Source organism: Nannobrachium achirus (assembly GCF_963921795.1).
Source record: "Nannobrachium achirus genome assembly, chromosome: 10".
Lineage (NCBI taxonomy): Eukaryota > Metazoa > Chordata > Actinopteri > Myctophiformes > Myctophidae > Nannobrachium > Nannobrachium achirus.
Genome location: NC_137819.1, coordinates 8,774,824 through 8,796,189, shown reverse-complemented (window position 1 = coordinate 8,796,189; position 21,366 = coordinate 8,774,824). Strand labels below are relative to the sequence as shown.

The 21,366-nt window shown below is 42.7% G+C and overlaps 1 protein-coding gene across 6 annotated transcripts in view; it reads right to left on the bottom strand.

Annotated features, from left to right (window-relative positions):
* The window catches only part of LOC308293352 (NACHT, LRR and PYD domains-containing protein 12-like), a 93,165-nt gene that overhangs the window by 68,263 nt on the left and 3,536 nt on the right, over positions 1-21,366 (bottom strand). For 5 of the 6 annotated variants that reach the window (XM_080735821.1, XM_080735824.1, XM_080735823.1 and 2 more), the window contains exons 3-5: positions 18,422-18,531; positions 4,463-4,571; positions 3,676-3,799 (exon numbers count right to left, since the gene is read on the bottom strand). The gene's annotated coding sequence lies outside the window, so the exon portion shown is untranslated. Of the gene's footprint in view, positions 1-3,675; positions 3,800-4,462; positions 4,800-18,421; positions 18,532-21,366 lie in introns of those variants that run through there. The other variant, XM_080735822.1, reaches the window with a different exon arrangement.

Genomic DNA, 21,366 nt, shown 5'->3' with positions numbered 1-21,366 from the left:
AACATGCTGCTTCCTGGTATAGCAGTTGAGAGCGATGTCCGCTCCTCCGCTATTGTTAAGCTGTATCATGAGTGGATACAGTAACAGCATTCTACATGCTGCTTCCTGGTATAGTATTTGAGAGCGGTTTCCGCTCCTCCGCTATTGTTAAGCTGTATCGTGAGTGGATACAGTAACAGCATTCTACAGGCTGCTTCCTGGTATAGCATTTGAGAGCGGTTTCCGCTCCTCCGCTATTGTTAAGCTGTATCGTGAGTGGATACAGTAACGGCATTCTACAGGCTGCTTCCTGGTATAGCATTTGAGAGCGGTGTCCGCTCCTCCGCTATTGTTGAGTTGTATCGTGAGTGGATACAGTAACCGCATTCTACATGCTGCTTCCTGGTATAGCATTTGAGAGCGATGTCCGCTCCTCCGCTATTGTTAAGCTGTATCGTGAGTGGATACAGTAACAGCATTCTACATGCTGCTTCCTGGTATAGCATTTGAGAGCGGTGTCCGCTCCTCCGCTATTGTTGAGTTGTAATGAGTACCAAGGCAAACTTGCCAACTGCTCCAACAACTGGCTGCATGTGTCTGCCTGTCTGATTCAGTGCAGCTGCAACAGCTGCAATAAGTGTGTGATACTGTCTGTGTACGATCATATGGCAGATAAGCTAAGGCTGCTCACTCCCCAATTTTCCTGGCTTTGCAGACTACATACCTTAGCCACAGGAGGTTCATCTTTGTTTAACACTAGCGTTAAACTGAATCCGTTTAATTTAGGAGGCTACTGCTGCCTCATGAAGCGACGTGGCTTCTCCATAGAGACGGGATCTCCTGTGGGTGTGTTGAGCATCCTCACTCAGGTCACCGTCGACTGCTTAAGTGACTACTGCCATTCAAGCATACCGTGGGAAATAACTACACTTTTGTACATCCTATGCCAGGGCATTCCATGCCAGGAGTGTACACTGTTCTATAGTTAAGGCAAGGGCCACTATGCAGGTTAGAGCATTGCTCTGTGCTTAATACTGCTTGAGATATCTGCGGATGATGTTGTAGAGAGGGTTAGGCCTCTACCATTGAGACACTCTCCGCATATGGCCCCGTAGGTATGGCATTTGGCCGCTCCTCCGCTATTAAGCTGGTTCGTCAGTGGATACAGCATTGCAGGTGCTGCCTCATGGTATAGCATTTGAGAGCGGTGTCCGCTCCTCCTCTATTGTTAATCTGTATCGTGAGTACCTAGACCAAGTTATCTGCTAATACTCTCATCCTCACTGCTGCGTCTGAAAAGTGAGTAGGTGGGCTTGATGACCCGCCTATTGTCAGAGACCCTTACGGCAGCATTCCAGTGGGTCTGGGTTTACCATTTGGCCGACCCCCCCTTACGTTCGCAAGGGCTTTCTGTCTTTCACGTTACTTAACCTATCAATTTGTTAGGTTGCTCAGGCTCTGTTGCGGAGCAAAGCTGGTTGGCACAAGGTGCCATTACTTGTTGCATACTCTGTTGGTTGAGTTAAGGCAAGCTACTGCTTCAGCAGACCTCTAGGTTGCCTTTAAGGCATTTTTGCCAGGGGTATGGCCACGGCCTCTCCCTCTGTGAGACGGGTGTTAAGGCAGACCAGGAGATGGTCTTCGGTTCTGCAGCCTAATGGGCTTAAAACTGTCATGGGTCACCCAGGCCGTCTCTCATCTTGAGTGGACGGCTGTGGTGTTGTCTGGTCAATCTGCAAACCGACCTCGGTAAGCGCAGATTCCTCGTGACCATGTTGATATACCATATCCACGGTGTTCATACACCGCCCTCTGGCGGTTAGGAGGTATGAAATAGAACGAGAGTTATGCATATAACTATGGTTCTATCAATACCGGATAACCGCCAGACGTGTCTGTCACTCGGAATCCCGACGAAAAGATTTTCAGGAGGATGTTCCTTGTGTGCGTCATGCCTATGTAGGCAGTGTACGTGCTCACGCACAGGCACACAGGGTCACGAGTGACTATGTTGTTATTAGAATTCGACCTCTGCGCATGCGCGTGATGTATATCCACGGTGTTCATACACCGCCCTCTGGCGGTTATCCGGTATTCATAGAACCATAGTTATATGCATAACTCGTTTTATTCACTAAACTAAGTTATGGACTGCAGCTTTGAGGTGTCGACTGGTTCAGCAGTTGTTTTGTTTTTTTATATTTAAAATAGACGTATTGTTCACGATTGAATTGTTTTTATAGTAAACTGTTCATTGTAAAATATCTTATACTACATTCACAAACAGTAAATACTCAAAGGAAACCACACTGAAACCCTGCTGAAAACTACTTCTCTTGCATCTTCCTCGTGGTTTACAATCTGAGTTCCCAGAGGTTCTTTTTCTCGCCACTAGGGGGGTGAGAAGAACCTCTGGGCCAAAACTATGATATTCCTGGGCAGGAAGTTGTCCCAGGCTCAGAATCTGAGCTGGGACAATACAGGAAGTAGAGCCCTGTGCAAACCTTCAAAACATTCAGAACAGAAACCAACCAAAAATACTACAACAATATGCAGCCCATGTTTCAAGGTGAATCCTACCAGTCTACGTGGTTTACAGTAAACTGGTGCAGTAGTTCCACCATAGAGGATATAAAATAAAGTCTCTTTGCATGTTGCAGATCCGGTCTGGAAAGGAAACACTGTGTGTATGCATGTGTGAGTGCAAACGACAGGATACAGTAGGCGGGCTCTAGACTGGATCTCACTGTTAACTCACAATGGAAACCAAGCAGGTTTCAGCCGTTAGAAAGAACGCCGAGTGGAAGGCTGCCGCAGGTTAATTTACCTAACCGTCATACCTAACCTCTGCTTTAATATGTAATTCATACACCGTTTTGTATGAATGTCAATGTGGGGACTTTAAAACGACCTGCAATACTTATGAATAGTTATGATCAGTGTGGTGAATGTGACCGGGTGACCTGAGGACATGCAGGACATGTTCTACCAGCTGAACCAGTTCTTTGTTTGACAAACACTTCTGTTCTCCATTACTGACTCCAGAGGGGGAAAGCACCCGAGTACATTTACTCAAGTACTGTACTGAAGAGCAATTATATGAGGTACTTTAACTTTAACAGATGCGCTACGGCCCTGCTGTCCATGCATCACATCATCATCAACAGTAATCAGCTCCAGTCACAGAACCATAAGGTAAATGTGTGAATCCATGAGCTCAATGCACACCATTATTCTTTATTTATTTAACTAGATAAAAATTATTTCACCCACCCTTGCCGCCCATGCATGCAGCACTATGCAGTCTCTGGCTCAATTCCAAACCGCTCCCTTTAGTGACTCACTGACTTAGGAACGCGTTCACGTGAAGTCTGTGAGGACTCAAGGTAGGTAGGTATGCCTGCCTGCCTGCCTGCCTGCCTGCCTGCCTGCCTGTCTGTCTGTCTGTCTGCCTGTCTGTCTGTCTGTCTGTCTGTCTGTCTGTCTGTCTGCCTGCCTGCCTGCCTGCCTGCCTGCCTGCCTGCCTGCCTGCCTGTCTGTCTGTCTGTCTGTCTGTCTGTCTGTCTGTCTGTCTGTCTGTCTGCCTGCCTGCCTGCCTGCCTGTCTGTCTGCCTGCCTGCCTGTGTCCCTCCCATGTGAAACAGGTATAAAGCCTTCCTGTAAATCAGCATCCAAGAAACAAAGAAATACATTTACAAGAACTCTTGGTCATTCAGGTTTGGTAGGGTGGGTGATGACCTTCACTTCCTCATCCAGACTTTTCTGCCGGCCTCGGGAATCGAACCAGGAACCTTTCAGTAAGAAGGAACCACCGATGCCCCTTGAGGATGAGAGAAAATCATGTTTTAGTTTTCCCCTCATCCATTAAATGGTCAATTGTTTTTCTATGTTGATGAGAAAGCTTTTGAACAATACTGTGATGCCATGCACTGCAGCAGTAGGTGTGTGTGTACGCATGCAAGAACACGCACGCACACACATATATCTGACAGGAAATGGGGAGAGAGAAGGGGAGTGACACGCAGCAAGGGTCGTTGAGATTGGGAATCGAACCTGGTCCTGCGACAATTCCACATGCAGCACTATGCTGTCTCTGACCCAATTCTAAAGCGCTCCCTTTAGTGACTCACTGACTTAGGAACGCGTTCACGAGAAGCCAGCCAGCCAGCCAGCCAGCCAGCCAGCCAGCCAGCCAGCCAGCCAGTCAGCCTGCCTGCCTGCCTGCCTGCCTCATGTGAAACAGGTAAGTCAGTGACAGACTCCTTTATAAAGCCTTCCTGTAAATCAGCATCCATGCAGACTTTGGCTGTAAGGGAATTACCCACAGTTCACGTGACTGCTCCACTTTATACAAGCTAAGAAAGAAAGAAAGAAACAAACAAACAAACAAACAAACAAACAAACAAACAAACAAACAAACAAACAAACAAACAAACAAAAGAACAGCCGACTAGAAGGATGAATTCACTGTAAATACACTTACATGAACTATTGGTTCAGGTTTGGTAGGGGTGAGTGGTGACCTTTTCTGCTGGTGTAGGGAATCAATCCAGGAGCCTTTCAGTTGCAAATGAACCACCGATGCGATGCCCCTTGAGGATGTGAGAAGATCAAGGTTCATTTTATTTTCCCCTCTTCCATTAAATGGTAAAATAGTTTTTTTTTCTATGTTGATGAGAAATTCTTGGAACAATACTGTGATGTCATGCACTGCAGCAGTAGGTGTGAGTTGAGACACACCCATCACGCGCGCGAACACACACACACACACACACACACACACACACACACACACACACACACACACACAGTCCATCTCCCCATTTGCTGTCAGTCTCAGTTGAGTTGAGAACCACTGAACTAGGCCAGGGTTTGTCACAGTGGGTGCCGTGGCACCCCAGGGTGCCCTGATGCCAGTCCAGGGTGTCACTGCAATGAATTCATTGGCTGTTATCATCTTTGCCTCAGGTTTTCTTTGCAGTATTTGAATCATTGTTCAGCTTGACTGCACTAAGTCAATGCTGCATCATACTACCTCACCCTTCCTCACCCAGGAGGCAGCCCAGCTCCTCATTCAGACATCTGTCATATCAAAACTTGACTATTGTAACTCTCTCCTCACTGGTCTCCTGGCATGTGCACTTAAACCTCTCCAACTGATCCAAAACGCCGCGGCACGACTGGTCTTCAACCAGCCAACGTTCTCACATGTCTCTCCCCTTCTCCGCAGCCTCCACTGGCTCCCGGTTGCGGCCCGCACTGAATACAAAACACTGATGCTGACCTTCAAAGCAGCCAAAGGTATGGCTCCTCCATACCTCCAAGACCTGATCAACCCCTACACCCCCACCCGTTCACTTAGATCAGCTAACACAGGGATGCTGACAGAACCCTCGCTAAAAACTCCAGGGCAAAAATCCACTCGTCCGAGACAATTTGCCCTCCTGGCCCCCAAGTTGTGGAATAAACTCCCTGTCGCACTTAGAACAACGTACTCACTTGCTAGCTTTCGCCGTGGACTGAAGACTCACCTCTTCAGACTCCACCTAAACCCTTAGCACTACAGAAAATAAATGACCATACATGAAGCTAGTTAGCATTTGTTTTTAGGTTTTTAGAACTTTGATTATATTGTGTTTTTTTTCTAGATAGATATCCATTTGCACTTGTTACATTGCTGTTGATGTACTGACCTATTATCTTGTGATGTTTTCGTATCTGCTTATCGCTTTGGATTAAAAGCGTCTGCTAAATGCCTAAACTGTAAACTGTACTAAATGTATAACCTCACATGCAGCAACTTATTTTCTGTAGAGAAATGTTAGACCCACATTTATTTTGTGTGGCCCACTTGAGCATGTCTGTGCCAGCATGTTTTAGGTTGTTTTCTCCTCCTTGACAGATTTAAAACTCCCTCTGACATTAGAGGGAGTTCTTCTAACGCTAACCCTCCGACACAAGCTGTAGAACACTCTGTAGAACACTCTGTATTCTGACTGAACACACAGCTATAGAACACTCTGTATTCTGACTGAACACACAGCTGCAGAACACTCTGTATTCTGACTCTGAACACACAGCTATAGAACACTCTGTAGAACACTCTGTATTCTAACTCTGAACACACAAGCTGCAGAACACTCTGTATTCTGACTCTGAACACACAGCTATAGAACACTCTGTAGAACACTCTGTATTCTGACTCTGAACACACAGCTGCAGAACACTCTGTAGAACACTGTATTCTGACTCTGAACACATCTCCACTCAAAGGCTTTAGAAGTTTTTTTGGACGCGGACGACCCGAGCAGCAGCTTCTTCCCTCTGTTTGTTTTAAGAACTTTGTGTTTTCTTTTTAGGAGGGCATTCTCTCTCTCTCTCTCTCTCTCTCTCTCTCTCTCTCTCTCTCTCTCTCTCTCTCTCTCTCTCTCTCTCCTCTCTCACACGTCAACCAGCACGTTTTACACACACACCAATGTGCCCGCCAGCCCCACCCACCTGAGCAAATCACACACACACACACACACACACACACACACACACACACACACACACACACACACACACACACACACACACACACACACGCGCGCGCGCGCGCGCACATGCACATGCATGCCAGCAGCCAGTACACACTCTCTGTGCCTGCCCTGTCAACTGAACAGACTGGCAGATGCATAGAAATAAACAAAAACAAACTATGTAATATGCACTGCTCCCTTTACCTGGAGCAAGTGACGTCCTGTACAGGATGCCTCCCTTTGGACAAAATACAGGCCGGCTGATACGGAAAGGTTGGCAACCCTATCAGCAGCATAACAATAATAATGGCCAAGATATGAACATTTTGGATCCAAAGTGACATTGAACTTTAACATGAAGTATGACACAGAATTGCTTCTCCTCATAAATTAATTCAGCACCCCAGAATACTTTGATAGCAAAATCATCCAAATCGACTCATCAGTTGCTGGGTCATTCACTATACTGACTTTTATCAGATATAAGGGCCGAAAACAAGTAATCAGCTACTATTTTGACATTGCTATCATATCATTTAATGGCTCATGGACTATAATGCGAAAGTATGTTATTTATTATTTTTTTCTAGTCCTCTTTATCTATTCCTCCATCATTCCCTTAGCATGCACACCTTACTTCACAGCTACTTATGGAAACGTGACAAAATTTAAAGGCTTTGTTTTTCATGGAAACCACAACTATTAAAGATACCTTGCCAGTAAACTAGAACTGGTAGAACTCGATCCCCTCTTGTCCTCAAGTAATCATAATGACTTCAATTATTCAATCATCATGTATCTGTTTTGACAGTCAGGTTTAGCACACCTTACAACACACCTGCACATGGAATCACAACAATGTCCAAAGCCTTTCTCATCAACTTGTTCACCTTAGTTCACCTTAAAAGGCCTACACCATGCTTTTAAAACTATATTTTTTGTATAAATATATCCTCAAAATTGAGTCTTAGACAGGTTTTAACCCTCAACAAACACTCTGACCATTCTTTTTGTTTGTTCTAGCTCTACTATAATGAGGCTCTCCAGCTGCAATACCAAAAGAGCCTCTGTTTGCTCAGGGGTGCATCTAGTGGGGTTTTTCCACCCCTCCCCCCTCCCCTCCTCTTCACTCCTCCCCGGACCCCACGTTGACAACAAATAATGTTAATATTGGGCCAATACAAAAATAGGATAATGTTGCAGCTCTGATTATAGCCTACTGTAGGCCTATGTTGTATGTTATAGGCCTACTGTCAAATGACACAGGGCGACCGTTGCTAGACCAGACATTACTGAAAGTTAATCTATATTAGACAATCAACCCCAAAAATAAAATTATTATTTTTTTCTTATTTTTTTTGACTCTGAAAAAAAAAAACGGGAATCCGTGTGACGTCACACGGATCAACTCTCAGAACAGCACTGTTCTGAGAACCTGTGGAAAGCTTTTCATCTCTGTCTTCCCAAAACCAGAGAAAGACACAATGTACAGAAATAGGACTTTGTGAGGATAGAAGGTGCCAGTGGGACCCCAAAAAAAGGTTTTAAAATAGAAAAAGTAAAAATTCATGGTGTAGGTCCTTTAAAGGAGTAGTTCACCCCCAAAATTACTTTTTTCTATTGATTAGTCACGCCATGGAGACTAGAGTTCAATAATATGTTTAGTTTTTTGTCAAAAATGACAAGACAAAAATGTGATAACAATACATTTACCCCCATTGATTCCAGATGGGGACGCGTTTCGAAACGGGTCCCCATCCGGAATCAATGGGGGTAAATTTACTCGCATATATATATTTTTTGCCAGACCCATGAAATGGGTAGGCCTACATAAGCAAATGTCGGTCTGTCTGTCTGTCCTGGTTTTCTATATAAAGGGTATATATGATGATGACATGATGATGACATGCCTACAAAAGGCATGATGTCATAAATGATGATGACAGACAGGGGGTCTGGCACAACCAGGTTGACCTGGTCTAGTTTCTTAGGAATGTGACAAAAAACTAAAAATATTATTGAACTCTACTCTCCATGGCATGAGTAATCAATAGGAAAAAAAAGTCATTTTGGAGGTGAACTACTCCTTTAAAGGGATATTTCATTTGTTCTGATAAGGAAAAGATTGTTTAGTTCAGGGGTAGGCAACCTTAGGCACGGGGCCAACATTGGCACAGGAGAGGGTGATTACTGGCACACTGGCATAAGTGTGAGAGATGTGTTTTTACTTAAAATGTAATGTTAAAAAAAAGGTTTAGTCAGTTAAATGAAGTCCCCTCACATCTATACACAAATTACATCCTGCACATAATTCTGAGATAGTTGGGTTATTGCTCATTATATCCTGCATGTGAAAGAAAACTAGACCAGGTCAACCTGGTTGTGCCAGACCCCCTGTCTGTCATCATCATTTATGACATCATGCCTTTTGTAGGCATGTCATCATCATGTCATCATCATATATACCCTTTATATAGAAAACCCGGACCGACATTTGCTTATGTAGGCCTACCCATTTCATGGGTCTGGCAATAATTCTATGAAATAGAATTTTTTATATAATAAAGCCTATGACAATCAAAATCAGTTGGACATGTTGATGTGGTGTCATAATTTAACCTAACTAGTCCTGTGCTCGGGGGTGTGTAGTGTACGTGTGCACAGTATCTAACAGATTGAATGTAGGAGTGTCAGGAGTAATGTTGGAGTGCCCTTTGGGCAGATCTTTATGCCCATATATGGTGTTCCATGTTGGAGTGCCCTTTGGGCAGATCTTTATGCCCATATATGGTGTTCCATGTTGGAGTGCCCGTTGGGCAGATCTTTATGCCCATATATGGTGTTCCATGTTGGAGTGCCCTTTGGGCAGATCTTTATGCCCATATAAGGTGTTCCATGTTGGAGTGCCCTTTGGGCAGATCTTTATGCCCATATATGGTGTTCCATGTTGGAGTGCCTTTTGGGCAGATTGTTATGCCCATATATGGTGTTCCATGTTGGAGTGCCCTTTGGGCAGATCTTTATGCCCATATATGGTGTTCCATGTTGGAGTGCCCTTTGGGCAGATCTTTATGCCCATATATGGTGTTCCATGTTGGAGTGCCCGTTGGGCAGATGTTTATGCCCATATATGGTGTTTCGTGTCCAGGCCAGTTTGTGATGTCAGTACTATGACATCAGAGTATGAGGTAAGAGTAGCATGCAGACAGATGGTTACCATGGCGATCAGTGATGTCTATCAACAAAATGAAAACATGGCACTTCAAGTCAGAAAGGTTGCCAACCCCCGTCCTATAGGGACACATGCCATTATCATTTTAACCCCGTCCTATAGGGACACATGCATTATCATTTTAACCCCCGTCTTATAGGGACACATGCTATTATCATTTTAACCCCCGTCCTATAGGGACACATGCTATTATCATTTTAACCCCCGTCTTATAGGGACACATGCTATTATCATTTTAACCCCCGTCCTATAGGGACACATGCTATTATCATTTTAACCCCGTCTTATAGGGACACATGCTATTATCATTTTAACCCCCGTCCTATAGGGACACATGCTATTATCATTTTAACCCCGTCTTATAGGGACACATGCTATTATCATTTTAACCCCCGTCCTATAGGGACACATGCTATTATCATTTTAACCCCCGTCTTATAGGGACACATGCTATTATCATTTTAACCCCCGTCTTATAGGGACACATGCTATTATCATTTTAACCCCGTCTTATAGGGACACATGCTATTATCATTTTAACCCCGTCTTATAGGGACACATGCTATTATCATTTTAACCCCGTCTTATAGGGACACATGCTATTATCATTTTAACCCCCGTCCTATAGGGACACATGCTATTATCATTTTAACCCCGTCCTATAGGGACACATGCTATTATCATTTTAACCCCCCTATAGGAACACATGCCATTATCATTTTAACCCCGTCCTATAGGGACACATGCTATTATCATTTTAACCCCGTCTTATAGGGACACATGCCATTATCATTTTAACCCCCCTATAGGGACACATGCCATTATCATTTTAACCCCGTCCTATAGGGACACATGCCATTATAATTTTAACCCCCGTCCTATAGAGCATCGCAGCGGAAGTGGATTGCCTGGGGTCACTTTCACTTTCACCATTCATTTTCGCCATAGACTTTTACAAAAACATTTATAACAATTATGTTAAGCCTCAAACCAAGCCATCCAGGATGGAGGTGAATCATGACCATATAACCTTTTTTTCTATGAAAAGAACATTTTGAAAATCCCTAAATAAAGGGTAGTTATTAAATGTAGTATATCAAATAATGTAATATTAAAATATGTTTTCACATAGGATCAAAGGTTGTATGATCATGATTCACCTCTGATAGTAAAATATGTTATTGTTGTTTAACATGGTATAGATATCATTCTCAGTGTTAAAAGTCAATGCCATGATGTTTTGATCTGATAACTAATGCACGAGACGAGAATCTGCCCCACTCCAGGGACAGAAAGATTGACCAGCGAAATGTCAATGTGTACAGGACACGGGATAATAAAAACGCCAAAACATTCTACAGCCTTGGCTTCTGAGTCCACGAGACTCAGTCACAACAACATCCCATCCATGTTATGTTTAATTGTCCAATCAGAATGTGACTAATGTATTCTGTAAACTCCATATATCTGTGAATCATTATGCTTTGTACTCAGAGAGCTACGATGGGTGATTTTGCTCTTACTTTGAACTCTGACTAAACTTCACCAAAAAACGCATATTCTCCGGTGTGGTCTCATTCATTGTGTGGAGTATTTTATTATGATTGGGGAAAACTGTTTATCCATATGGAATATGATCCAAAATTCCATCAAATGGCCCATTCGATTGCCGGATTAGCTCCGAGGAGATATTGGGGCTCAACTTTGTTGGACTCATTTTGTCTTCTCCGCTGCTAGAACCAGTTACGGATTTCTACTGATTTGACGTTTATGGATTCGATACAGCTGGACAGTTTGTTTTGGAATCCCACTTCGTTCATCTCTGCTAGTAACAACCAGCCGAGGATATTATCAGACGTTTCCCCTGACTCCCACGGAGTAACACTGAAAGGACTCCCTCCACGTTTTTTCCTCCTGAGCGCGGCACAGGAAGGCAGAAAACACCTGCCGAAATCTAAACAACCTTTTTACAAACGGAACAACACCTTTGAATTGAAGCGTCTCTTCAAAGCTTGGGGAATGAACTGATAACAGCTTTAATGGCTAAGATAGACAATGAGGAAATGAAACAGGTTGTTTCTAGGTGCCCCACAATTGCACCATTTTTGCCCATATGGAGAAAGGAATTCGGATATGATGACTCTCTCCCACATCAACATATCGATAAAATCTCACAACGGTCTGAAGAAAGCCGAAATGGAGGCAGCCAGGGTTGGCTCTGGCACAGCGTTCCACACCAGGGACCGGACACAGACAGTTTCTCTCACAGAGACTTGAGAGGCGGGCTTCATTCTCACACACTGTCCTAATTCAACAGAACCCAGGTCATACGTTTATACCTGCTGTCTTAAGAGTCTAGCTAGCTCTTAACACAGCTGCATTTTTATTGTTTAATGTTTTGTAGTCTATTGTTTTATCGCTTTTCGTTGCACGTTTGAGTAACAGAATAGGGACTGCGGTTTCCTGTTCTGAGGACATAGCAGACTGTTGGTCACAGATTCATGCTTGTCCATATTATTAGTTGGTGTTATTTAGCACGAGACTCCAGTTAGTGTTGCCAGGACGAAAGTTATTTCTGTCCTGAAGGAAATCTTTACACGATTTTGTTTAGTGTACCCAGAACAAAAGCAATTGTTCTGAAGGGAGAATCTCTTGGCCAGTGCATAACCCAGCCACTTAACCACATAACAAATCGCGTGGTTATTTTATCAATAATAGCTGTTTCCAGCTACTTAATCACATAAGAAATAGCGTGGTTATTTTAATTGGTAGATTTCCTTTATGTTCCAGAACAGAACGTTCTGACGGAAATCTTCATGCTTTACGCTTACACGTCTTCGTTTTCGTCTCAGTCTTATCTTATTTTATTTATTTATTTTATTTCCGTCTCAGGCGACTCTGAGATGTTGAATACAGGAGCTTTTTATCTCAGCGCTCCCAAGAACATTTTTAAGAAACATGACCATTCAAGCTAAAAAAGCCCCCTGCTCCGAGAAGCAGTGTTTTTATCGTGTAAATCCTGGACACACACGGATGAGATGTTACAATCTAAACCTAGAACCTTTTTTTAACCCGGACCTCACATCACTCTGGAAGATCATCGGGAACTCCCATTTACCAGCAATACCTAAAACCTTTCCTGGAACATTTCAATGGATATGTGCGGAGCTGTGGAGAAATCGGACATTATTTGCCACTGGATGTTCGAACCTCATCAGGAAGGAACAGAGGACGCAAGCAATGTTTTCAAGATGCTGAAGGGCTTGACAGAGCCCCCCCCCCCCCCCCCAGCCGAACCTGGCTGGCCTTTCACTCACAACGCGATGGGACGCGTTGTGAGCTTGTCGATCTGCTACGTGACTTTCATGGATTACAATGTCCCGAAAAGAACAAACACTCTTGACCCTTGGGACGCCCCGAGATAATGGTACTATATATTTTGTTTACTTTTGACTAAGAACGACTTCTGAAAAGAAAAAAAAAAGAAAAATCAAGTTCTGACTGACAAACCTGTGTGTTAAATGTTTTTGATAATCTATGTCTGTCTAATCCTCTCTAATCCCATTTTCCTCCCGTGGTTACATTTTGGCCTGTCTATTATGAAAGCAGGAAAATCAAACCAAGTATAAAGTGAGCGGTGCTACTTCTGTGTACAATAAGGTACAATATGTGCTTGGCTTATGCTGCTTGCTTGCTCAATGCCTGCTGCTTGCGTGAGCTGCTTACGCTGTTTATAGGCTGGCACGGCCTATGTGTTATTTTATTGTTTTATTTTGAAAAAAACTATGAGGGGATTGCTGGAATTGTTTTTTATTTCATTTTTTCTTATTTTTACCTTGAGAGGCCACGAGCCGTTTCAGTTTCTGTGTGACCTTGCTCTCTCTTTCTCTCTCAAAAATGGGTTTAATTCGCTCTTGTTCTGTATAATCTACTGTTTACATTCTAATACAGGGCTTGATAACAATGTGCTGGGGTTATATTTGAATCTGTCTTATTTGAATCTGTCTTGGGTTTTTCTCCCTCTGTTGGTGTTCTAACTCACTTGCCTGGTTTGCAAAACTAGGAATTATTTACACATATGACTGTCTCTCTCTCTCTCTCTAAAAAGGGATCTCATTCACTCTTGTTATGACTACACTCGTACTGATAACAACCAACGCTTGGGTTTATTTGAATGTTGCTATGTGATGCCCCTAACGTCTTAATAATTTTTTTTCCCATCAATGACAGGTGGGCTTTATTTTATTTTAGGGGACAGGACGGACTAATGACATGGCAGAACAGGTATAGTGGAACTAACTCCACTAACTCGCTACCAACTTAACTGACTGATTATCAGTGACTGACTGACTGACTGACTGACTGTTTTATTTCAATTTTATTTTAACCAGTTTTCTCCTGTCCTCCTGTTTTGTCGTGAAAAACACTATTTCCTGTGTAACAACTGAACCTTGTTCTTTCAAACCACACCTTATGGACATGAACCAAAAACATTTACTTTTACCATTCTTAACACATAAACTGCAGTATGGGTTAAGGATGGAAGAGGCCTAGCCCTGCTTTACTCAACCTTTAATTTCTCATGTTGGTTTATTTTTGGTAATACTTTATCCTCTTTACTTGAGTAAAAGCAGGCTGAGACGGTTCCAAAAACAATTTAGATGGCTGGGCTCCATTCAAACCCGTTCAGTCAAATTCCACAATTATTACAACCCTACTGGGCTTATACGGGATTACACATTATGGAAAAAAAAAAAAAAAAATGACATTATGATTATGTTATGTATTTTTATTATTATTATTTTACTTCTTTAAAGTCTCTCTCTCTGGGACACTTTCAGTAGAGAGCCTTTCAGCAGGCCTCGCTAACTATTGTTTTGGGAAAACCTTATCTTGTTATGATACACTTCCCCCCTCACAGGCCTGGAAGCTCACTAACTCTGACAGTGAGCAGAATCACTGTCCATCCACAAGGTTTACTGTACCTCTGGACCATCTGTTTCTCATTTAACCATATTGCCTCCAAACATCAACAAAACAATTTTTGTCACACCCAATATTTTTGGCTGTGGCAAACGGGAGGGAATGTGTTTGGAGAATTAATATTTAGAATTAATATTTTTTCATTTAATTTTATTTCTTTCATATTTTCATTTTCTGAATTCATATTCCATTTTCTGATTTCATATTTACATATTTCATTAGGTTTTCATCTCATTTTATTCCAGAATATATATGTCACCGGATATAAGAGAACCAGCACATTCGAGACGCGGAGCACTCGTGATGCGGCACGGGGCGGAGCAAGCGGTCGCCACAACAACGTATTCCAGGCGGTGCGCCGCTCTATTGTCCACGACACTGCGAGCGGCTACCGAAGCCCCCTGTATCCACGAAGCCCAAACGAGTTACGAGGCCCCCCTGGGTCCACGAAGCCCCAAGCGGCCTCGAAGGCCAGCGGACCTTGGTCCTGCTCTTCGCCCCCGAGCGCCGCAGGCGCGAGTGGCCGCGAAGAGCGGGCCAGGGCCGCGCGGCCGGCGGAGCGCCGCGCGAGTTACGAAGCCGTGGTGAATGCAATCGTTATATTTATGCCCAGGCCGTAAGGCCTGGGCAAGCGCACGTTAAACGCCCTGTCCAAGTGACTACAATGGAGCTAATGGCTAGGCTAGGCTAGGCTAGGCTAGGCTAGGCTAGGCTAGGCTAGGCTAGGCTAGGCTAGGCTAGTAAATAAAGAGTAAACACTTCCGGTCTGCGGCGAGTTCAAAGCGTGACGTAACTCTCTTATCCAGTGGCTGACGTCGCCATCTGGTGGTGATTAGTGTGTGGTGAACGTCAAAACGAGTGCTCCTGGACAACTTTTCCTGGTTTCTTGAACATACTGTAACATATATATATTTCATTTTGCTTAACCATGTTTAAATCTGTTTACCCCTAACAGAACAAACTTAATACAATTTGACACAAATGGTGTCCCGTGGTGATGTATATCTAAAACAAATCAAACCTTTCTATACATAAATACACACAATGGTCTTAACTTCCATGTAATTCTGATGTTTATTCTATTTTTCAGACTTATCTATTTGATAGACGGTCCATATCTCTTCCCATGATCTGTGAGGAAGGATCATTTTTCGTGAGTACGAGGATTCAAGTCACCTGAGTTCCTATATCATTTTTGTTAATATTTACAGTTGTCTTGTCCCAAAATGCAACTCTCTTCTTTTGATAAGATCTCATAGCCTCGTCCTGGAAATGTTAAATACTGTCATATTAAGTGTATAAAACCTTACTGAAGTGATGAGGACAGAGGTCCTATACCTTACTGTTGTGGAGTCAAAAAAGGTCCACCCTGGCTGGGACATATCGCGAAGGTCATAGGTCAAGCAAGGGAATGGACCATGACGCTCCACCACACTAATCAAATTTTCAAAATTCTACATTCGTCAATCTCAGGTGATGACTTCACCAAATAAATCTAAACTTCAAAAGAAAAAAGATATATCCTTCTCTTTCATTAAATGCACCCTTTGTAAGTGCACCCCACCAAATCCAGAGTGAGGCTGCGAAGAAACTTTGGAAAGATTCTAAATTTAGTGATAAAGTTTGTCATGGTGCGACAGGACAATGTTTGTTATTGATGGATCAAAGGTTTCCTTTTCCTATCAATATATTTTAAGGAACGTGTGATTTTCTCCTCTCTCTCATAAAAATATTCGAACTCATGTTATCTAAACTTAAACAGGCCCCAAATTAAACAGGCCTTATTTGAGAAAATATCCTTGGTTTAATCTCAGACTGCCCTTTGACGCACTCCCCCTAATGATTCCAAAATATACAGTTCTTTTGACTCTCCTCTTTAAAAAACTTAAAGCTATCGAAATGTTTTGACTTAAATTGTTCAATTATTATGTTCTGTTTCAAATACCTTAAAAAAAGTTTAACCCATGTTTTCTTCCCTTGTTGTTTATGCTGCCTTGACATTTAACACTTCAAATGCTATCTCAGGAGGGAATTGATAGTAAAATATGTTATTGTTGTTTAACATGGTATAGATATCATTCTCAGTGTTAAAAGTCAATGCCATGATGTTTTGATCTGATAACTAATGCACGAGACGAGAATCTGCCCCACTCCAGGGACAGAAAGATTGACCAGCGAAATGTCAAAGTGTACAGGACACGGGATAATAAAAACGCCAAAACATTCTACAGCCTTGGCTTCTGAGTCCACGAGACTCAGTCACAACAACATCCCATCCATGTTATGTTTAATTGTCCAATCAGAATGTGACTAATGTATTCTGTAAACTCCATATATCTGTGAATCATTATGCTTTGTACTCAGAGAGCTACGATGGGTGATTTTGCTCTTACTTTGAACTCTGACTAAACTTCACCAAAAAACGCATATTCTCCGGTGTGGTCTCATTCATTGTGTGGAGTATTTTATTATGATTGGGGAAAACTGTTTATCCATATGGAATATGATCCAAAATTCCATCAACCTCCATCCTGGATGGCTTGGTTCGAGGCTTAACATAATTGTTATAAATATTTATGTAAAGGTCTATGGCGAAAATGAATGGTGAAAGTGAAAGTGACCCCAGGCATCCACTTCCGCTGCGATGCTCTATAGGGACACATGCTATTATCATTTTAACCCCGTCCTATAGGGACATATGCTATTATCATTTTAACCCCCGTCCTATAGGGACACATGCCATTATCATTTTAACCCCGTCCTATAGGGACACATGCTATTATCATTTTAACCCCCGTCCTATAGGGACACATGCTATTATAATTTTAACCCCCGTCCTATAGGGACACATGCCATTATCATTTTAACCCCCCTATAGGAACACATGCCATTATCATTTTAACCCCCCTATAGGAACACATGCCATTATCATTTTAACCCCCCTATAGGAACACATGCCATTATCATTTTAACCCCCCTATAGGAACACATGCCATTATCATTTTAACCCCCGTCCTATAGGGACACATGCTATTATCATTTTAACCCCCGTCCTATAGTCCTATAGGGACACATGCTATTATCATTTTAACCCCCGTCCTATAGTCCTATAGGAACACATGCCATTATCATTTTAACCCCGTCCTATAGGGACACATGCTATTATCATTTTAACCCCCGTCCTATAGGGACACATGCATTATCATTTTAACCCCCGTCCTATAGGGACACATGCATTATCATTTTAACCCCCGTCCTATAGGGACACATGCATTATCATTTTAAGCCCCGTCCTATAAGGACACATGCATTATCAATTTAACCCCCGTCCTATAGGGACATATGCCATTGTCATTTTAACCCCAGTCCTATAGGGACACATGCCATTATCATTTTAACCCCCGTCCTATAGGGACATATTATGCCATTATCATTTTAACCCAGAATCCACAGAAAAAGAGTAATTTATCTCTTTTGCCGCCGAATGAACGCTCATTCTTTTATCTCTTGCTCCGCCAGTTGCCCATATATGATTTACATCATACGTACCCTATATGTGCTAGAAAGAAAGAAAGAAAGAAAGAAAGAAAGAAAGAAAGAAAGAAAGAAAGAAAGAAAGAAAGAACGAAAGAAAGAAAGAAAGAAAGAAAAGACTAAAGAGAGGATTAGATGGCTGTGTTAGAATACATTATATAAATACACTTACATGAACTATTGGTGCTTCAGGTTTGGTAGGGGTGAGTGGTGACCTTTTCTGCCGGTCGGTCCAGGGAATCGAACCAGGAACCTTTCAGTTAAAACGAACCATCGATGCCCCTTGAGGATGACAGAATATCATGTTTTAGTTAATTTTCCCCTCTTCCATTAAATGGTCAAATAGTTCTTCTATGTTGATGAGAAAGTCTTGGAACAATACTGTGATGCCATGCACTGCAGCAGTAGGTGTGAGTTGAGACACACATACTGCTCATTCATTACGCACACACTCACTCTCCATCTCTCTCCCCATTTGATATGAAATAAAGGCATAAAAGCCCCAAAATAAAACATCTGACACATTTAATTATCAATTGTCTGGGGACCCCCTGGAGTCCCCTCAATGGCCCTTGGTGGTCCCCAGACCTCATGTTGAGTTGAGAACCACTGACCTTGGTTTGTCAAAGTGGGTGCCGTGGCACCCCAGGGTGCCCTGATGTCAGTCCAGGGTGTCACTGGATAGTTTGATAATGAATTCATCAATATCACTTCAGTTGAACCACTTACTCCTTCTAGACTCTTATTATATTATACTTGGCGACTTCTTTTTCAATCTACACCAAACCTCTTTGATAAAAATAGCAGATCAACAAGCTCACAATGTGTTGCATAACCTATTTACGAAGCGTAATATGACAAATGTAAGGTGCTGTAAAGTAACTGCGCAATTCAGTGGCGCCATGGATGAAAACATTGGCTGTTATCATCTCTGCCTCGTGTTTTCTTTGCAGTATTTGAATCATTAAACATTGCACTGTTCAGCTTGACTGTTCAGCTTGACTGTTCAGTTTGACTAGCCTGATTTCAGACTCAGCTCACGCTTTAGTCTGAAACTGTGCTCCATTCTGAGCGATTTACGGGGGACTTTTTTGCGAGCGTGCACGCGCCGCGCGTGTCCTCGCGTGAGTGATCGCGACACACGATGATCGAGACGCACGGTGGACGCGACGCACCGTCGGGGAGTGTGTGTGTGATTGTGTGTGTGTCTCTGTCTGTGCCAGTGACTGCTTCCACACAGAACTGCGACCAGAAACTTGTAATCAAAATTAAACAGCTTGGTGAAATCAGTGCGCTCGGATATTCGTTAGACCCACTAAGCTCCAGACCAGAGAAAGAGTCCACTCTGAGAGTGGGCGGGGTCTCTGGTCTGGAAGCAGGCTACAGTTTGACTGCACTAAGTCAATGCTGCATCCTACTAAACGTATAACCTCACATGCAGCAACTTTCTACTTTTTTGTAGAGAAATGTTAGACGCACATTTATTTTGTGTGGCCCACTTGAGCATGTCTGTGCCAGCATATTTTAGGTTGTTTTCTCCTCCATGAGGATTGAAAACTCCCTCTGACATCATGACACGTTAGAGGGATTTCTAACGTTCTTAGCCTAACCTTACCTCCTCTTACTGGGTTGTAAATACCATTTATTATATTTACCTCCCCTGACCTTTCTATTGTAAATAACATTTATTTTTTTGCATTGTGTTTTTCTTTTTTTTTCAGCATAGTACTGTGTTCTGTCTGTCATTCAATGTTATATGATTTAAACAAAGGATCAATAAGCCATGTGCTTTCCTGAGCTTATCCTTTTAGTTGACCGTGTACCAGTGAACTGTACTGTCATTAAACTGTACCTTTACCTATGCAAACGGACAATAAAGTATTCAATCAATCAATCAATCAATCAATCAATCAATCCTTCTAACGCTAACGTTAGAGGGGGTTTTTCTAACAAGATGCAGAATTCTGACTCTGAACAGGTTTTACACTGTTTGTTTTAAGAACAGTCATTTTCATCTCTCTCTCTCACTCTCTCTCTCACGGCCACCAGCGCACGTTTTACACACACACAACAATGTGCCGGCCAGCCCCGCCCCCCACCTGATCAAATCTCGCACGCACGCATGCACACACGCACGCACGCACGCGCGCACACGCACGCACGCGCACACGCACACGCACACACACACACACACACACACACACACACACACACACACACACACACACACACACACAGCGCGCACTATCTGTGCCTGCCCTGTCAACTGAACAGGCAGACAGACGCACAGAAAAAGAGAGAGAGAGAGAGAGAGAGAGATAGAGAGATAGAGATTAAAAAGCGATACATCATTGTTTGTACAGCATGTTCAATGTTTATGACTGAGTCATTGTATAAACATCCTACAATCAACTATTTAATACCAGACTAGAGAGACATTAGTTCTAGTAAAGTGATTAAACACACTTACTTATTAATCTTTAGGTTTTGATCCAAGGTGTTCAAATGGAGTCCATAGTGTTGAGTTGTGGTGTTGTGTTCAAATGGAGTCCATAGTGTTGAGTTGTGGTGTTGTGTTCAAATGGAGTCCATAGTGTTGAGTTGTGGTGTTGTGTTCAAATGGAGTCCATAGTGTTGAGTTGTGGTGTTGTGTCAAAATGGCTGACTGTGTTTAACAGTAACACTATAAGAGTGTCTACAGGTACAGTGGGAGGAGTCACTGAGCATTCAACTACAGATCAACTAAGTTGTGATGTGGATATGATCTGGAAACCGGTTGAACGTTAACAGCAGCCCTGCTCCCTGTGTGTGTGTGTGTGTGTGTGTGTGTGTGTGTGTGTGTGTGTGTGTGTGTGTGTGTGTGTGTGTGTGTGTGTGTGTGTGTGTGTGTTGTGTGTGTGTGTGTTTGTGTGTGTCTGCTCTCAGTGGCATGTTAGTGAGAGCTTGAGAAAAGTGACAAAAGAGAAAGGATTGGCCAGCAGTACCCTACCCCATTATTTTAATGTTTTACAGGTGTTCAAAATATGTTATTTTTCTTATGTTCTTTGTGATTATTATAAATATATACTTTTGTATGGGGAAATATATATTTTCAAATGAATTCATAGTTTCATGAAA